This window comes from Oryctolagus cuniculus, chromosome 14 (genome assembly GCF_964237555.1).
Source record: "Oryctolagus cuniculus chromosome 14, mOryCun1.1, whole genome shotgun sequence".
NCBI lineage: Eukaryota > Metazoa > Chordata > Mammalia > Lagomorpha > Leporidae > Oryctolagus > Oryctolagus cuniculus.
The window spans coordinates 50,720,703-50,735,881 of NC_091445.1; the positions used below are offsets into that span (position 1 = coordinate 50,720,703).

The following is a 15,179-nucleotide window of genomic DNA, read 5'->3' on the forward strand; positions in this document are numbered from 1 at the left end:
TGCAGCAAGGCATTGATTTCTCTTCTGCAGCAAAGTCCTAGATGTTCCAGCTTCTATCTTAATACTTTAGTCTTCATATCTTAATCTTTCCTCCTTCAGTTTTCTCTGTATCAGCTTTCACAGAATTGAAGAGAGATGGAGTTTGTTCTGGATTAGGCATTGGTTTAAGGAGGTTTTGTGGCTGATATGATCTTCTATCCAAACCATGAAAACTTTCTCCACATCAATTAGTCAATTTCACTCTCTTATCATTTGTATCTTCACTGGAGTATCACTTTCATTTTCAACTTTTCCTTGGCACACACACTTTGGCTAACTGGCCAAAGAGGCCAAGTTTTTGGCCTATCTTGGCTTTTGCCAACATTTCCTCACTGTGCTTAATTGCTTCCAACTTCTGAATTAAAATGAGATCTGTGATTTCCTTTCACTTGCACACTTGGAAGCCACTGTAAGGTTATTAACGGGGCTAATTTTAGTATTGTTGTGAAAGCCCAAGGAAATAGAGATCAGAGAATGGCAGGTTTGTGGAGCAGTCAGAACACAGACAATTGTAGATTGTTTCCTGTCTTATATAGGTGCAGCTGATAGTCCCCCCAAAGCAGCATAATATTATCAAGGATCAATTATCATAGATAATCGTAACATATCATAATAAAAATCTTGAAATATTGTGAAAATTAATAAATGTGACATAGTGATATGCAGTGAACACCTAATGCTGGAAAAATAGTGCCAATAAGCTTGCCTAATGTAGAGTTTCTGCAAAACTTTATAAAAGGATTTGTGTGAAACAAAATGAAGATCAATAAAATTAAATGTGCCATTTTTGTTTCCATTCTAATAATTTCCAGGATTTTTTTCCCTGGTTGGGGCTAAAAATTAGTAAGATTAGGTAAGATTGCCTCAGGAGATACTTGGTTTTGGAGATACTGAACCCATTGAAATAGCTTAGTTACAAAGACTAATAGTTCACTCATCATACATGTCTCAATATCCTCTCTACTTGGCTATTACACCAGAGCCAGCACACTATGATGCCTACCCAATATGAATTAACCACATTGATTGTATGACTTAAAAGTTACCCACGTTTATGATGATATGATGTTTCAGTGAAACTAGAGTCCCCAATTTCTCCATTTTACATCACTGTCATAATGGTGCTATCCCAGGTATCAGGGTTCTCTAGAGAAACAGAAATAATGGAATGTGTATTAAATATACAGATTGATTTTGACGAACTGGATCATAGAATCATGGCATCTTTTAAGTCCAACATTTTTAGGGTAGGCTATTAGGCTGGGAACTCAGAGACTTAGTTGGGGGAAGAGAAGGATGGTCAGTCTCTTTCTAAACTTTCTACTGATTGGATGAAGTTCACCTATGTTGTGAAAGATAATCTGCTGTATTCAAAGTCTATTAGTGTAAATGTGGGTGATCCCATGAGGCTGCCTGCCTCGCCCATGTGGGAGGTTGAGAGGGCATGGTGCATCATGCCTCCTGGGAGGGACCCCACAGCCTGGCTGCTGGTGGGTGGCTGGAGCCCCAGGCACATTTTCCCCAACCCCTGCCAATCAGGTAAACTGTTCCTGGGTGTGGCCCTGGCCCATCAGGAAGGCTACTGTAACCTACGTGATCTTGAAGCTGATTGAAGAAGCATAGCAGTGCCAATATCAGCTCTATCCTATAGAATTAGTGTTGCCCTGAATTAGTTACACCTCTTCTGCCCGCCCTTTAAAAAGTGTGCATGGTCATTAATAAAGTGGACATGTTCACTGAAACAAGTCACCAGTGCTTATTGCCAAAGAGCGTGGTCCATCCATGCCGACAGCAGGCAGGCCTTGAGGATAGGGCCTGCATGTAAATGTTGATCTCATATCAAAAATGCCTTCATAGCACTTGTGGGGAGCAAACCGGACTAGACTGAGTTACTGGAATTAAGACTTATTCTATGCATCTGCTCTCCCACAATATGGCGCTGGGAGAGAAGTAAACAGCTTCCGCACAGCTGCCTCCAGTTCAACCAATAAACTGTAGGACTTGCTCCTGATTGGAGGAGAGCAGCGTACTCGGCGTGTGGGCAGCCGAGTTGGGATTGGCAGAGGAGGACTATAAAGGAGGAGAGAGACGGCATGCACGAGGAACATCTAAGGGGAACACCTGAGGGAACACCTGTGCAGCCCCCGAGAAAGCCGGCCAGTGGTGTGCCGCTCCCCTGCGGAAGTGGGGAATGTGGCCAGGGGGAACTGCCCTTCCACGGAGGTGGAAGGGATAGTAGCCAACCCGGGAAGAACCAGCAGCAAACCCGGGGAGGGCCGAGCAGACGAAAGAACAGTGCAGGGTCCTGTGTCGTTCCTCCACGAAGACGGGGAGCGACAGCACTTCCAGTCATATTTGGTTAGATATCTGGGTGCTGTGGCCTAGCCAAATTGACCCCAAATTAAACATGGTAGGCCTTGTGACAGTCAGTAAAATAAACTAAGTTAGACTTCAGTGATGCTGTTTTTCTTGTGTGATTTCTGAGAAGTTGACAACTGACCCAATGTTTTCAAGCACTTTAGAAGCTACACAGGGGCTAAGATTTACAAGGGAAGAGCACATATTCTGTTTCATTAATTGTAATATTTTGAGTATTTAAATGTTCCCTATAAACGGCAGGTATTCAAATGAAAAACTAATGAATAAATCAGATATTATGTATATTTTTGCCCCAGCAAGGGAAGACTATATTTTCCAAATAACCTTACTTCATAAATGTGTGTGCTACGCAACCTCATGTACTTCAGTGACTGAAATCAAGTATGCAGAAAACACACAAATATAGTATATATATAGTATAACCCCATGTGTACAACAAAAATATAGATACATGCACAACACAGAGATAGTGTTTTTCTTTGATAAACAATAATTTGGTCCTAGATAATTAATCTTTAAAAAGTATTATTCATGCAAATATCTGTTTTGGTGATTCATTTTGCCCTATATTGTTTCACAAACAATATTCTACATTTTGGGATCCTTTAGGTATAATTGTTACTTTTGCCATATTTTTTACTATTTCCTTTCTTTTCTTAATAAATGACACTTTAGACAATTTTTTTATTCAAAGTTCTCTATCATGAAAAACTGCAGGTGACAATGAAACCTGAGCAGCAACTTGACATCCAGGTTTTCATGAAGATTGAAGAAGTCTTCTCCTGCTTGATTTATAGCCTAGGTTTTATACTCATAGCATTTCATATTTAAAATATTTTTCACATATGTCATCTAGTCTAAATCTATCTAAAATATCATTGAAGGCGACTCGCTTTTCTTATTTCAGTTATTAGCTGAGACGGCACAGAGAAAGAATACCATTAAAAGTTTTCTAAAGGGCATGCCCTGTGGGACTACTAATGAATGCAAGTAAATTATTACTTAGAATATTAGGTGCTATGTAATTGTGTCAAATTGAATAAAGCTTTCTAGGAACTATTTTAAAATACTGTACTGAAACCTATACTTCTTTTAAATTTGTTTATTTTAGAGACAAAGATGGAGGGAGAGGGGAGAGAAATAGAGAAAAAGAGAGAGAGAAATATTTTCCATCCCCTTGTTCACTCCCCAGGTGGTCTCAAAGGCCAGAGCTGGGACAATCCAAAACCAGGAGCCAGAAGCTTGTTCCTGATCTCCCATGTGAGTTCAGGGGCTCAAGCACTTGGGCCATCTTCCACTGTTTTCCCAAGCACATTAGCAGGGAGTTGGATCAGAAGTGGATCAGCCAGGATTCATACTGGTGCCCATATGGGATGCTGGTGCCACAAGTGGAGGTTTAATCTACAATGCTACCATGCTGGCCCCTGAAACCTATACTTTTTAAAACATGTTTTATTTACTTACTTTCTTTTTTATTTATTTGATAAATACACAGAGACACATATAGAGAGCTTCTATTGGTTGGTTCATTTCTCCAATGCCTACAAAAGACAGGGTTGGGATAGGATTGAATTTGGGAGGTGAGAAAGTAGTCCAAGTCTCCCACATGGTTGGGAGGAATCCAATCAATTGAGCCACAAGTGCCATTGCCACTGCTAGAGTCAGGAGGATCCTGACTTAATAATAATTAATGGAACTGGGCAGTCTGATTGAAGATGCAGTCCCCTCACCAGCAGCTTACTTGTTAGGTTAGCCACCTACCAGTGAAACCTTCTATTCTTTTGTCACACAAAGAAATAATATCTGAGTACATCCTTACTCCAATTTGAGTATTAAAAGCAATTCTAAAGGCTTATTACATGATGTAAATGGTAATATCCACTCTGCAACATCTATGCCAAACTTTCTATGCTGCCTGTTAGAATAGGCTAGACTAGGCCAGTGCCATGGCTCACTTGGCTAATCCAGCACCACAGGTTCTAGTCTCGGTTGGGGTGACGGTTACTAGTCCCGGTTGCTCCTCTTCCAGTCCAGCTCTCTGTGGTGGCCTGGGAGGGCAGCAGAGGATGGCCCAAGTCCTTGGGTCATACACCCACATGGGAGATTGGGAGGATAGCTCTTGGCTTCGGATCGGCGTAGCGGCCATTAGGGGAGTGAATCAACCAAAGGAAGACCTTTCTCTCTGTCTCTCTCTCACTGTCTATAACTCTACCTGTCAAATAAAAAAAAAAATAGGCTATACTATTTATGTCTGACACTACATATGGATAAAAAAACTAAAAAAAAAAAAAAAACAAATATTTACAATGTTATACAAAATATCCCTGCAAACCAATTTATCAATTTGTTTATCTGGGAATGTAATTATTTCAGGAGTTCAAATATATCTTTTTTTTTTAATTTTATTTTTTTGACAGGCAGAGTGGACAGTGAGAGAGAGAGAAAGGTCTTCCTTTGCTGTTGGTTCACCCTCCAATGGCCGCCACGGCCGGCGCGCTGCAACTGGCGCACCGTGCCGATCCGAAGGCAGGATCCAGGTGCTTCTCCTGGTCTCCTATGGGGTGCAGGGCCCAAGTACTTGGGCCACCCTCCACTGCACTCCCTGGCCACAGCAGAGAGCTGGCCTGGAAGAGGGGCAACTGGGACAGAATCCGGCACCCCGACCGGGACTAGAACCCGGTGTGCCGGTGCCGCAAGGTGGAGGATTAGTCTAGTGAGCCACGGCACTGGCTCCAAATATATCTTTTTTTTAAGATTTTATTTTTATCTATATGAAAGACAAAGTTACAGAGAGAGGTAGAGACCTAGAGAGGGGTCTTCCATCCACTGGTTCACTCCCCAGATGGCCGCAATGGCCGTAGCTGCACCGATCCAAAGCCAGGAGCTTCTGGGTCTCCCATGCGGTGCAGGAGCCCAAGGACTTGGGCCATCTTGTACTGCTTTCCCAGGCCATAGCAGAGAGGGATGGGAAGAGGAGAAGCCGGGACTAGAACCGGCACCCATATGGGATGCCGACACTTCAGGCTGGGGATTTAACCCGCAGCACCACAACGCCGGCCCCTTAAATATATCTTAAATAGTCATTAAAATGTCTATAATTTATTTATCCTGTTGAACTTTTAATTATAAGGAATATTCACAGCAATCACAGAAAGAATGCAGTTTTTTTTTTTCTCCATAAAACTGTTGTAAGACAAACAAAACCTTGTGCCTGACTTAGTACATATTACAGATAATGGTGCTTTTTCTTCCACAGCATTGCAAGGTTTCCAAAGTTTAAACTACACAAACATGTATAATCTGGTATCATGGAAATGCCTGGGAGAAAGCATTTGGTGTGCAATTAAGACTTTCCCTGGGATGCCACATTCCAACCTCCTGATAGTGTGCACCCTAGGTGGCAGTAGGTGATGTCTCAAGTAGTTGGGTCCCTGCTACCCACACAAGACACCCAGATTGAATTTTAGGCTCCAGCTTTGGCTTCCCTCAGTCCTAGCTGTTGTTGCTATTTGGGCAGTGAACCTGTAGATGAGTTATGTTTTCCATTTTCAGCTTTTCAAATAAATAAATGAATTTTATAATAACAAAAATAAAAAAGAAATTTAAACATTATTGACTCAACGTTCTAATTTTCCTGGGGTAGGAGGAAGAAGGTTAGTGAGAGGGGGAGGGTATGCCCAGAGAAGTAAATTGCTTCAGATCAAGCAAGTAGTCAGTGGCCAAATTGATAATCAAAGTTAATTATATTTCACTCTCAAACTCAACTTATATATTACAGAATTATTAGATGTATGTGCATGTGTGTGTCTGTGTATGAAAGCAAGTGAAAGACAAGTAACATACATGTATATGAGTATTTGACTTGAATTTTTCCCATATACGCATAGAAAGAAAATCAGCCTTTTAAAATAACAACTGCAGGATTAAGCTCTTACTAAAAACTATCTCCTTTGACATTACAATAGAAATAATTCGATTCTATCATATCAATCTATTAGCATTTAGATTTGCTTCTCAGACAATAGAGTGTTTAGATCTTTGTTATGAATAATTTGAAAGAATAACATATTAATTGGAAAATACACAGGTGAGGAACTGATTTCATGTTAATTATTCCCATTTCAATATATTTCTTGAGGCAGAAAGTTCTATCACTAATTTATAGAAACAATCATTTATAACTTTCAAATTTGATCCAAGACCAATTGAATCCACATAATTAAATGATTCAGACTGAGAACGGGGATCATTGGTGTCAAATTGACCTAACCTTTGTTCTAGGACATATCTGTTTAGGTAGATAAGAGTTAAACTAATCACATGTTGTTTGCTTCAGGAAATTTCTGTAAATATACTTATCTCGATCAAGAGCTAATTCAACTAAGCAAACACATCTTTCATTTGGACAATAGTTATCTTATCTGGTAAGCAATTTGCTTTCTATGCTTCAGTTTATTATCATGACTTGTTTCAAGATCCTTCCCTTTTTCTGAACACAAATTTTACACTATTATGCTATGAAGTTCACTCAGTTGCATAGTTCCCTGCATGGAAGTGTCCTCCTTAAACCATTTTCTGAGTGATAAAACCTAAAACAGGGGTGTGCACTTGGTTCAGTGTCTAAGTCACTGTTTGGGATGTCCACATTCCATATCAGAGTTCTTGGTTCAAGTCCTGGCCCCACTTCCAATTCAGTTTCCTGCTAATGCACACCCTGGGGAGGCAGCAGTGATGTTGAAAGTGCTTGTGTCCCAGCCACCAATGTGAGAGACCCAGATTGAATTCCAGGCACCTGGGTTCAGACTGGCTCATTCCCTGCAGTTCGGGGTGTGTGCTGAGTGAGCCAGCAGATGGAATAAATCTTAATTCATAATTCCTAATTGAATCTTAATTCATATTTCTCATAGAAAATTCCTCCATGTTATAAAATACTTTTCTCATTAATACATTATTATATCAAATATGTATTCATATTCCATTAATATCCTTTACACATTTGAGGGATCTTCAAAATATTCATAGGAAATTCAGATTACAATTCCATTTTCCATGATTTTTTTGAAGTAGCCATCTGTATTTTCCCTTCAGTATGACGCTATTGACAGATAACTGATGGAACAAATAAGAGGGTGAATTCTGACAATGGGATTCTAACACATGTATAAAGAACACTAGAAATTAGTCATTAAAACTAGAGGATACAGGTGTAATGCACAGCATTAAAATTAGAGGATACAGGTGTAATGCACAACTTTATGAGTTGGCTATTCATTAATGTGTATATCACATTATAGTAGAAAAATTATGAATTGCCTTACTGAATGGGCATGGTTAATTTCCACACAATGTAAGTTTGTCATCTCTTTCCTTCAGGTACACTGTGCAAAGCGTATAATCATTTCTATCTTATCTTTCCTAAAAATGCCTGACAAGAGACTAGTCATGAGAGAGCATCCAAGGAACTCTGTCAGACATTCTGAAAAGATGATTTTGTGTACTCTCCACAGGTATAAAGATCATGAAACAAAAAGAAAGTCTGAAAATGGCTATAGATTATTGTATATTAAAGACATAAGACAGCAGGCATGCATTGGAAGATGTACCATCATACATTAAAATGCTACTTCTAGGAATCCTGGAAAAATCTTTGGTCAGATGAACAATGATATGCACAAAAACTTCATAATAACTTCACTTACAGTTAGAAAAACTAAATCAACAAGGTGATATATAGATTCCTGAATACATACAATCAAAATGTAAAGCAGTGAATCTATATGAAACTGAGCAACATTTATCAGTATGGATAAACTTTTAGATATAATGAATGACAAAGTCTGACAGCAGAGGAGTACACGTATTTTAAGTTAATTTGTAAACTTTAATATAGCTAAAACAGCACTTAGAAATATACTCAGGAGGAATGGAGAGAAAAATAAATGTGACAGGTAACCAAGACACTTCAATTTAATGTGCCTCATTTTCTGTCTTACAGCAGGTGTTGGATACCTAGTACTCATTAATTTCTTAGTATTTTTGATATGTATCAAATTTCAGAATACATCTATATACTTTTGTACTTACTGCTCATATTTAACTACGACTGCAATGTTGTTGAGATAGACCCGATGAATCTAGTATTTGAGGATTCAAAAAAAATTTTCCCAGTAATTTTTCTTTGACATAGTTTAAATAAAAGCAAAGGATTTTTTGAATACTATGACATCTTATGGTAAAGAAGCAAAATGAATACCCCTGTGTCCGAAGATCTATGGATATGTAACACTTGGACATTCAATGCCACTTAATTGAATGGAAGCATGAAATACTTAGTTGATAATCTATCCAGATACTTTCCAATAAGTTAGTGCTGCAATGTAGTAACATAATTTGTAGGGAGGGTACTTACATTTCTTGTTCAGATTTTCATCTAAACTGGAGATGATGAATTCCTCAAAAGAGTATTCATTGGTTGAATTCTGTAATTAATACACAATTATTCTTAAGTGTTGAAACTTAACTGAAAAGTGATCCCTGTTAAATATAAGAGTGGGAATAAGAGAGGGAAGAGATGTACAATTTGGGACATGCTCAAGCTGACTTGCCCCAAATGGTAGAGTTAGAAACATACCAGGGGATTCCAATACAATCCTATCAAGGTGGCATGTACCAATGCCATCTCACTAGTCCCAGTGATCAATTTCTGTTCACAATTGATCATAAAGATAGGACTAAGAGTCAAAGGGATCACAGAAACAAGACTAGTGTCTGAAAATACTAACTGATAGAATCAAAAAGGGAGAGAATGATCCAACATGGGAAGCGAGATACACAGCAGACTCATAGAATGGCAGATGTCCAAAACAGCACTCTGGCCTCAGAAGCAGCCCTTAAGGCATGCGGATCCAGGTGAAAAGCCCATGAGAATATTACAGGCATGGAAAGCCAAGGCACTCTGACAAAAAAAAAAAAAAAAATGACCTAAATGAAAGATCTCCATGAGTGAGATCCCAGTGGAAAGAATGGGGCCATCAAAGAAGGAGGTACCTTTCTCTGAAGGGAGGAGAGAACTTCCACTTTGACTATGACCTTGTCTAAATATTATCAGAGTCGGTGAACTCCAAAGGCTTCCATAGCCTTGGCAACTCATGACAAGAGCCTAGGGTGATTACTGACCCCATAAACAAGAGTGTCAATTTGTTAAGTCAACAACAGGAGTCACTGTGTACTTACTCCTCATGTAGGATCTCTGTCCTTAATGTGCTGTACATTATGATTTAATGCTATAAAACTAGTACTCAAACAGTATTTTTCACTTTGTGTTTCTGTGTGGGAGCAAACTATTGAAATCTTTACTTAATATATGCTAAATTGATCTTCTGTATATAAAGATAATTGAAAATGAATCTTGATGTGAATGGAAGGGAAGAGGGAGTGGGAAAGGGGAGGGTTGTGGGTGGGAGGGAAGTTATGGGGGATAAGCCATTGTAATCCATAAGCTGTACTTTGGAAATTTATATTCATTAAATAAAAGTTAAAAAAAAAAGAGAGTATTCATTCCATTGAGTGGTAAAATACATGAAATCAACCTCTGCCAATTCAAGTGTGTGTTTAGCTTTAAAAAGAAGGCATATTTTATAATACAATAATCACTTGAAAAATGGGGCATATAGTCACTATGGAATATTTATTTATGGGTTTTAATGTACCTATTTCCCTTATTGCTACAAGCTGGAAACTAAAATTAATAACAATAATTATATCCAGCCACCTGCATTGAATAGCATTAAGAAAATATTATACCTACAATTCTCTTATAAATATATTTTTAGAGCTAGGGAATAGCAATACACTATTATTGAAAAATATTTAGTAAAAGGTGAAAGATTTATACAATCTGAAGAGAAATCAAAGGGGAAACCTGTTGAAGTGAAATGGACACTATGAGAAACAGTGACTTGATCAGCTCTTGTCCTGACTGTTGATGTACAATGTAATACTTTATCCATTTTAGTATTTTTGTTTTGTTTTGTTTTAGTACTATTGGATGAACTTTGTAATTATCACACAATTATTCTTAGGTGTTTAAATTTTAACTGAAAAGTGATCCCTGTTAAATATAAGAGTGGGAATAAGAGAGGGAGGAGATGTTCAATTTGGGACATGCTCAAAATGAGGGCTCCACCTCCCACCATCGGTCACTCCTGCCAGTCAAGGTCTATAAATACTGAAGCTTGGAATTGTGCTGCAGGCTTTCAAGGCTCCTCTGATGAGAGGGCCTCACTTCCTGTGCAGGATGGAGTCCTTAGCACCCCAGCTATTTTTTAGCAAAGTCCTATTCCTTAGGGCATGTTTTGTGGAGAGACTCTGTCCGTGTGGCTCAGAATTTCTGGGAATTGGACCTATCAGGACTGGCAGTGACCCACCCACTATCCAGTCCTGCTGAGCTGCAAGTGTGGATGTTCCAGCCCTCTGCCCTGTCCCCGCCCAAGTGCACACAGCTGGGCTTTCCTGTCATGGCATCCTTCTTGGAAGTGTGTTCGCCTTTAGTTCCGTGGTACATTTGGAAGCTCCAGTGAAATATGGAGACTACCTTCCACCTCCAGGAAGACCTCGCTCTGATCCTTCCAGATTTAAAGCAATGCAATGCTAGATGGCCATGCACATAAAACCTTGGATGAAAGCAGCAGTTCCTGCAACCTGAAGCTGTGACAGAAAGGTTTGCTCTGAGCCCTGATCCTGCCTCTCCCACTGTGATATCCTGTACCCAAAACTAACAAAGAGCATGGAAGGCTGGGTCCACCAAAACAAAAACTAGCTCTTAACATCTCCCACTCCAGCTATCTCCAAGAGGTCCCACCCTCTGTGTCACTCTCCATGTCCTGCCTCAGGTCTGTGCTTACTGGAGCTGAGGGATATCACTCAATCCCCCAAGCCTTAACGACGGCCAGCACTGCCCTACCTCATTAGTTCTGGTGCTAGTTGGGTTCAGTGTGACAGGCATTGGTTCTGGGTAAGCTAAATACTTCCAAGATGCCAACTTCAGCCACCTCCAGTCTTCCATTGATCTGTTACATAGCCAGTTAGTCTCTTACAGGGGTTGTCCTACAAAGTAGCCGCCACCTCCTTGGACTGACTGTAGGCCCCTACATTCTTAACCAGTCACTACATTTCATTAGACAAAGTATAGCTTCTGTTAAACTCATGTATGTGTATATATATATATATATATATATATACCTATTACTCTGCTCTAAATATACTTCCTGATCCATATGATATGGTTGAATCAAAGACTCAATTATTGTCAAAAGCACTCCCACCGTGAGACTCTGGTCTGAAACTATAATCTAAAACACTCAGAAAATAGCAGTCCATTACATCACACTTGGCAAAGCATGAACACCCCATAGCATGATGAAGCTTGGAAACAGATAGGCTGCACCTGGGTTAATGATAACAATGTAATTTGTCTATGTCCTACATATGATTTAAGCCAATACCTGGATTGATATCAAGATTATAACTGAAATTGTTAAGACTGTAACTGGTATTGTTAAGACTATTTAGGTTAGCTTGACCCCAGGAACCAGGTATTCCCCTCCCGCTTTTGTGGTTTCTGCCTTTATAAACCCTGTTGCTTTGGGCTTTGGGGTCGAGAGTTCTTTAGGGCATGAGCCCACTCTCCACTGCTGGCAATAAAGGACCATCAAATGTAAAAAAAAAAAAAAAAAAAAAAAAAAAAGAACCTCCACCCAAATGGTGGAGTTAGAAACGTGCCAGGGGATTCTCAAAGGGATCACACAAACAAGACTAGTGTCTGAAAATACTAACTGATAGAATCAAAAAGGGAGAGAACGATCCAACATGGGAAGCGAGATACAGACTCATAGAATGGCAGATGTCCGAAACAGCACTCTGGCCTCAGAAGCAGCCCTTAAGGCATGCGGATCCAGGTGAAAAGCCCATGAGAGTATTACAGGCATGGAAAGCCAAGACACTCTGGCAAAAAAAAAAAAAAAAAAAAAATGACCTAAATGAAAGATCTCCACGAGTGAGATCCCAGTGGAAAGAATGGGGCCATCAAAGAAGGAGGTACCTTTCTCTGAAGGGAGGTACTGACGCCATAAACAAGAGTGTCAAATTGTTAAGTCAACAACAGGAGTCACTGTGTACTTACTTCTCATGTGGGATCTCTCCTTAATGTGTTGTCCAATGTGAAGTAATGCTATAATTAGTACTGAAACAGTATTTTACACTTTATGTTCTGTGTGAGTGCAAACTGATGAAATCTTTACTTAATATATACTAAATCGATCTTCTGTATATAAAGATAATTGAAAATGAATTTTGATGTGAATGGAATGGGAGTTGGAGAGGGTGATGGGAGCGGTGCGAGTGGGAGGTAAATTATGGAGGGGAAGCCCTGTAATCCATAAGCTGTACTTTGGAAATTTATATTTACTAAATAAAAAATAACGCAGGCACTTAGGGTTTAAAGTTATTCCATGTATGGGTAGAATTCCTATCTATTAAATGAAAATATTACTGATACAAGTATAATAATAGTAGCAGTGACATCATCATAGTAACAGTGTGGTTGAGAACATAAGTACAAGCTCAGAAGATCTGGGCTCCAGTCCCAGGTCTAATACTTGCTGGTGAGATCATGGGCAAGTTGCTCAATCTCTTGAAGTTTCATCCATACAAGACTTATATAAGGCCTCCTACCTCATAAGACTATAGTGAGAATTCAAGGAGGCACTATATCACAGGCACCTAGCCCAGTGCCTGCCACAGGGTAGGGACACTCAAAATATCAGCTATTATCTTGGGTCTGACCCCCTACTCTTTATAAATTCCAAATCCATTTGTGTCAAGTATGTCTATGGATATGTTTGTTCACTTGGGGTCATATGCCAGAAAAGCTTTCCCAAAAACTTTTCCACAGCATTGCTTTTAGATGTCCAGAACATCTTCTCCCATGAGCACCTTCACCATCACTACCCCACCAATGTTAACCCACAAAGACTTCTCAGTGTTCTTAGGGCTGACACTGTGGTGCAGTGGGTTAACATTCTGGCCTGAAGTGCTGGCATCCCATATGGGCACCGGTTAAAAAAATATATATTTATGTATATTAAATTTATATAAAATTATAACTTATACATGAGGAATTTGGTGTATTTTTTTTTTATTTTTTTTATTTTTTGACAGGCGGAGTGGACAGTGAGAGAGAGAGAGAGAGAGAAAGGTCTTCCTTTGCCGTTGGTTCACCCTCCAATGGCCGCCGCGGCCGGCGCGCTGCGGCCGGCGCACTGCGCTGATCCGATGGCAGGAGCCAGGAGCCAGGTGCTTTTCCTGGTCTCCCATGGGGTGCAGGGCCCAAGCACCTGGGCCATCCTCCACTGCACTCCCTGGCCACAGCAGAGGGCTGGCCTGGAAGAGGGGCAACCGGGACAGAATCCGGCGCCCCGACCGGGACTAGAACCCGGTGTGCCGGCGCCGCTAGGCGGAGGATTAGCCTAGTGAGCCGCGGCGCCGGCTTGGAATTTGGTGTATTATTTTAAAGATGGCATTTCATTTAACATATTTGCTATAAAATAAAACATTTTAGCTATAGTCTACAATTAAAAGAAAAATCATTAATAGAGTGCTTATAAGTAATCTGATATACCAAGAATTTCAGTTATAAATTTTGTGAAAAAATTTAAGAAAAATTTTAGAGCAGTATTTTGAATTATCTAACTATGCTTAAAATTTCTAGAAAACAATACAAAAGACAGAACTCAAATCAAGTTTCTACACATTTTAACTACTTTACTGAAGATTCTATTTCTCATGAAGAACAATATTCACATAATCTATTTTATTCTATAATTTTTATTCAGGTCTACATTAGTCTCTGTTTGATTCTAAAGAAAAAAAGTGGCCGGCACTGCATTTCAGTAGGCTAATCCTCCACCTAGCGGCGCCGCCACACGGGGTTCTAGTCCTGGTTGGAGCACCGGATTCTGTCCTGGTTGCCCCTCTTCCAGGCCAGCTCTCTGCTGTGGCCCGGGAAGGCAGTGGAGGATGGCCCAAGTGCTTAGTGCTTGGGCCCTGCACCCCATGGGAGACCAGGAGAAGCACCTGGTTCCTGCCTTCGGATCAGCGTGGTGTGCCGGCGGCAGCACGCCAGCCGCGGCGGCCATTGGAGGGTGAACCAACAGCAAAGGAAGACCTTTCTCTCTGTCTCCCTCTCTCACTGTCCACTCTGCCTGTCAAAAAAAAAAAAAAAAAAAAAAAAAAAATCAAGTTAGATAATTCTATCATAGTGGTAGTAAATATATAATGTATTTCATCATAAATAGAAGTGACTTTGAAATTAAAATTTCCACCAAAATATTCAGTTATTGAGCTTTTATTATATTCTAGGATCTGAGCCAAGATAGAGACACACAATTTTTAAAGATGTGGAAACAGCCCTTAAGCATTTATAATTTAAATGGATTTGAGGTTTAGAGGACAATTTTTTCTAATGGCAGTGATTTCTTTGTTATTATAGTTATAGGTTAAGTAAAGTTTTGTTTTATGAGAAATTAAAGGTGACTGGGCTTCAAAACATCAATATTTCCATAGTTTTTATTGTATCTGAGCAAGTGCAAACAGAATAGCACCACACATTGATAAAATTTGATGGTCCTTTATCGCCATTACTGGAGAACAAGCTCATGTCATACAGAACTCTTGACCCAAAGCTCAAAGCAACAGGGTTTATA

General features: G+C 39.7%; 1 protein-coding gene across 7 annotated transcripts in view; it reads right to left on the reverse strand.

Annotated features, from left to right (window-relative positions):
- CDH12 (cadherin 12) overlaps nt 1-15,179 on the reverse strand; it is a 1,101,741-nt gene that overhangs the window by 998,217 nt on the left and 88,345 nt on the right. For 2 of the 7 annotated variants that reach the window (XM_051853853.2, XM_051853850.2), the window contains exon 2: nt 8,828-8,897. The exons of the other annotated variants lie outside the window; for them this stretch is intronic. The gene's annotated coding sequence lies outside the window, so the exon portion shown is untranslated. The remainder of the gene's footprint in view (nt 1-8,827; nt 8,898-15,179) is intronic. 7 annotated transcript variants of the gene reach the window in all.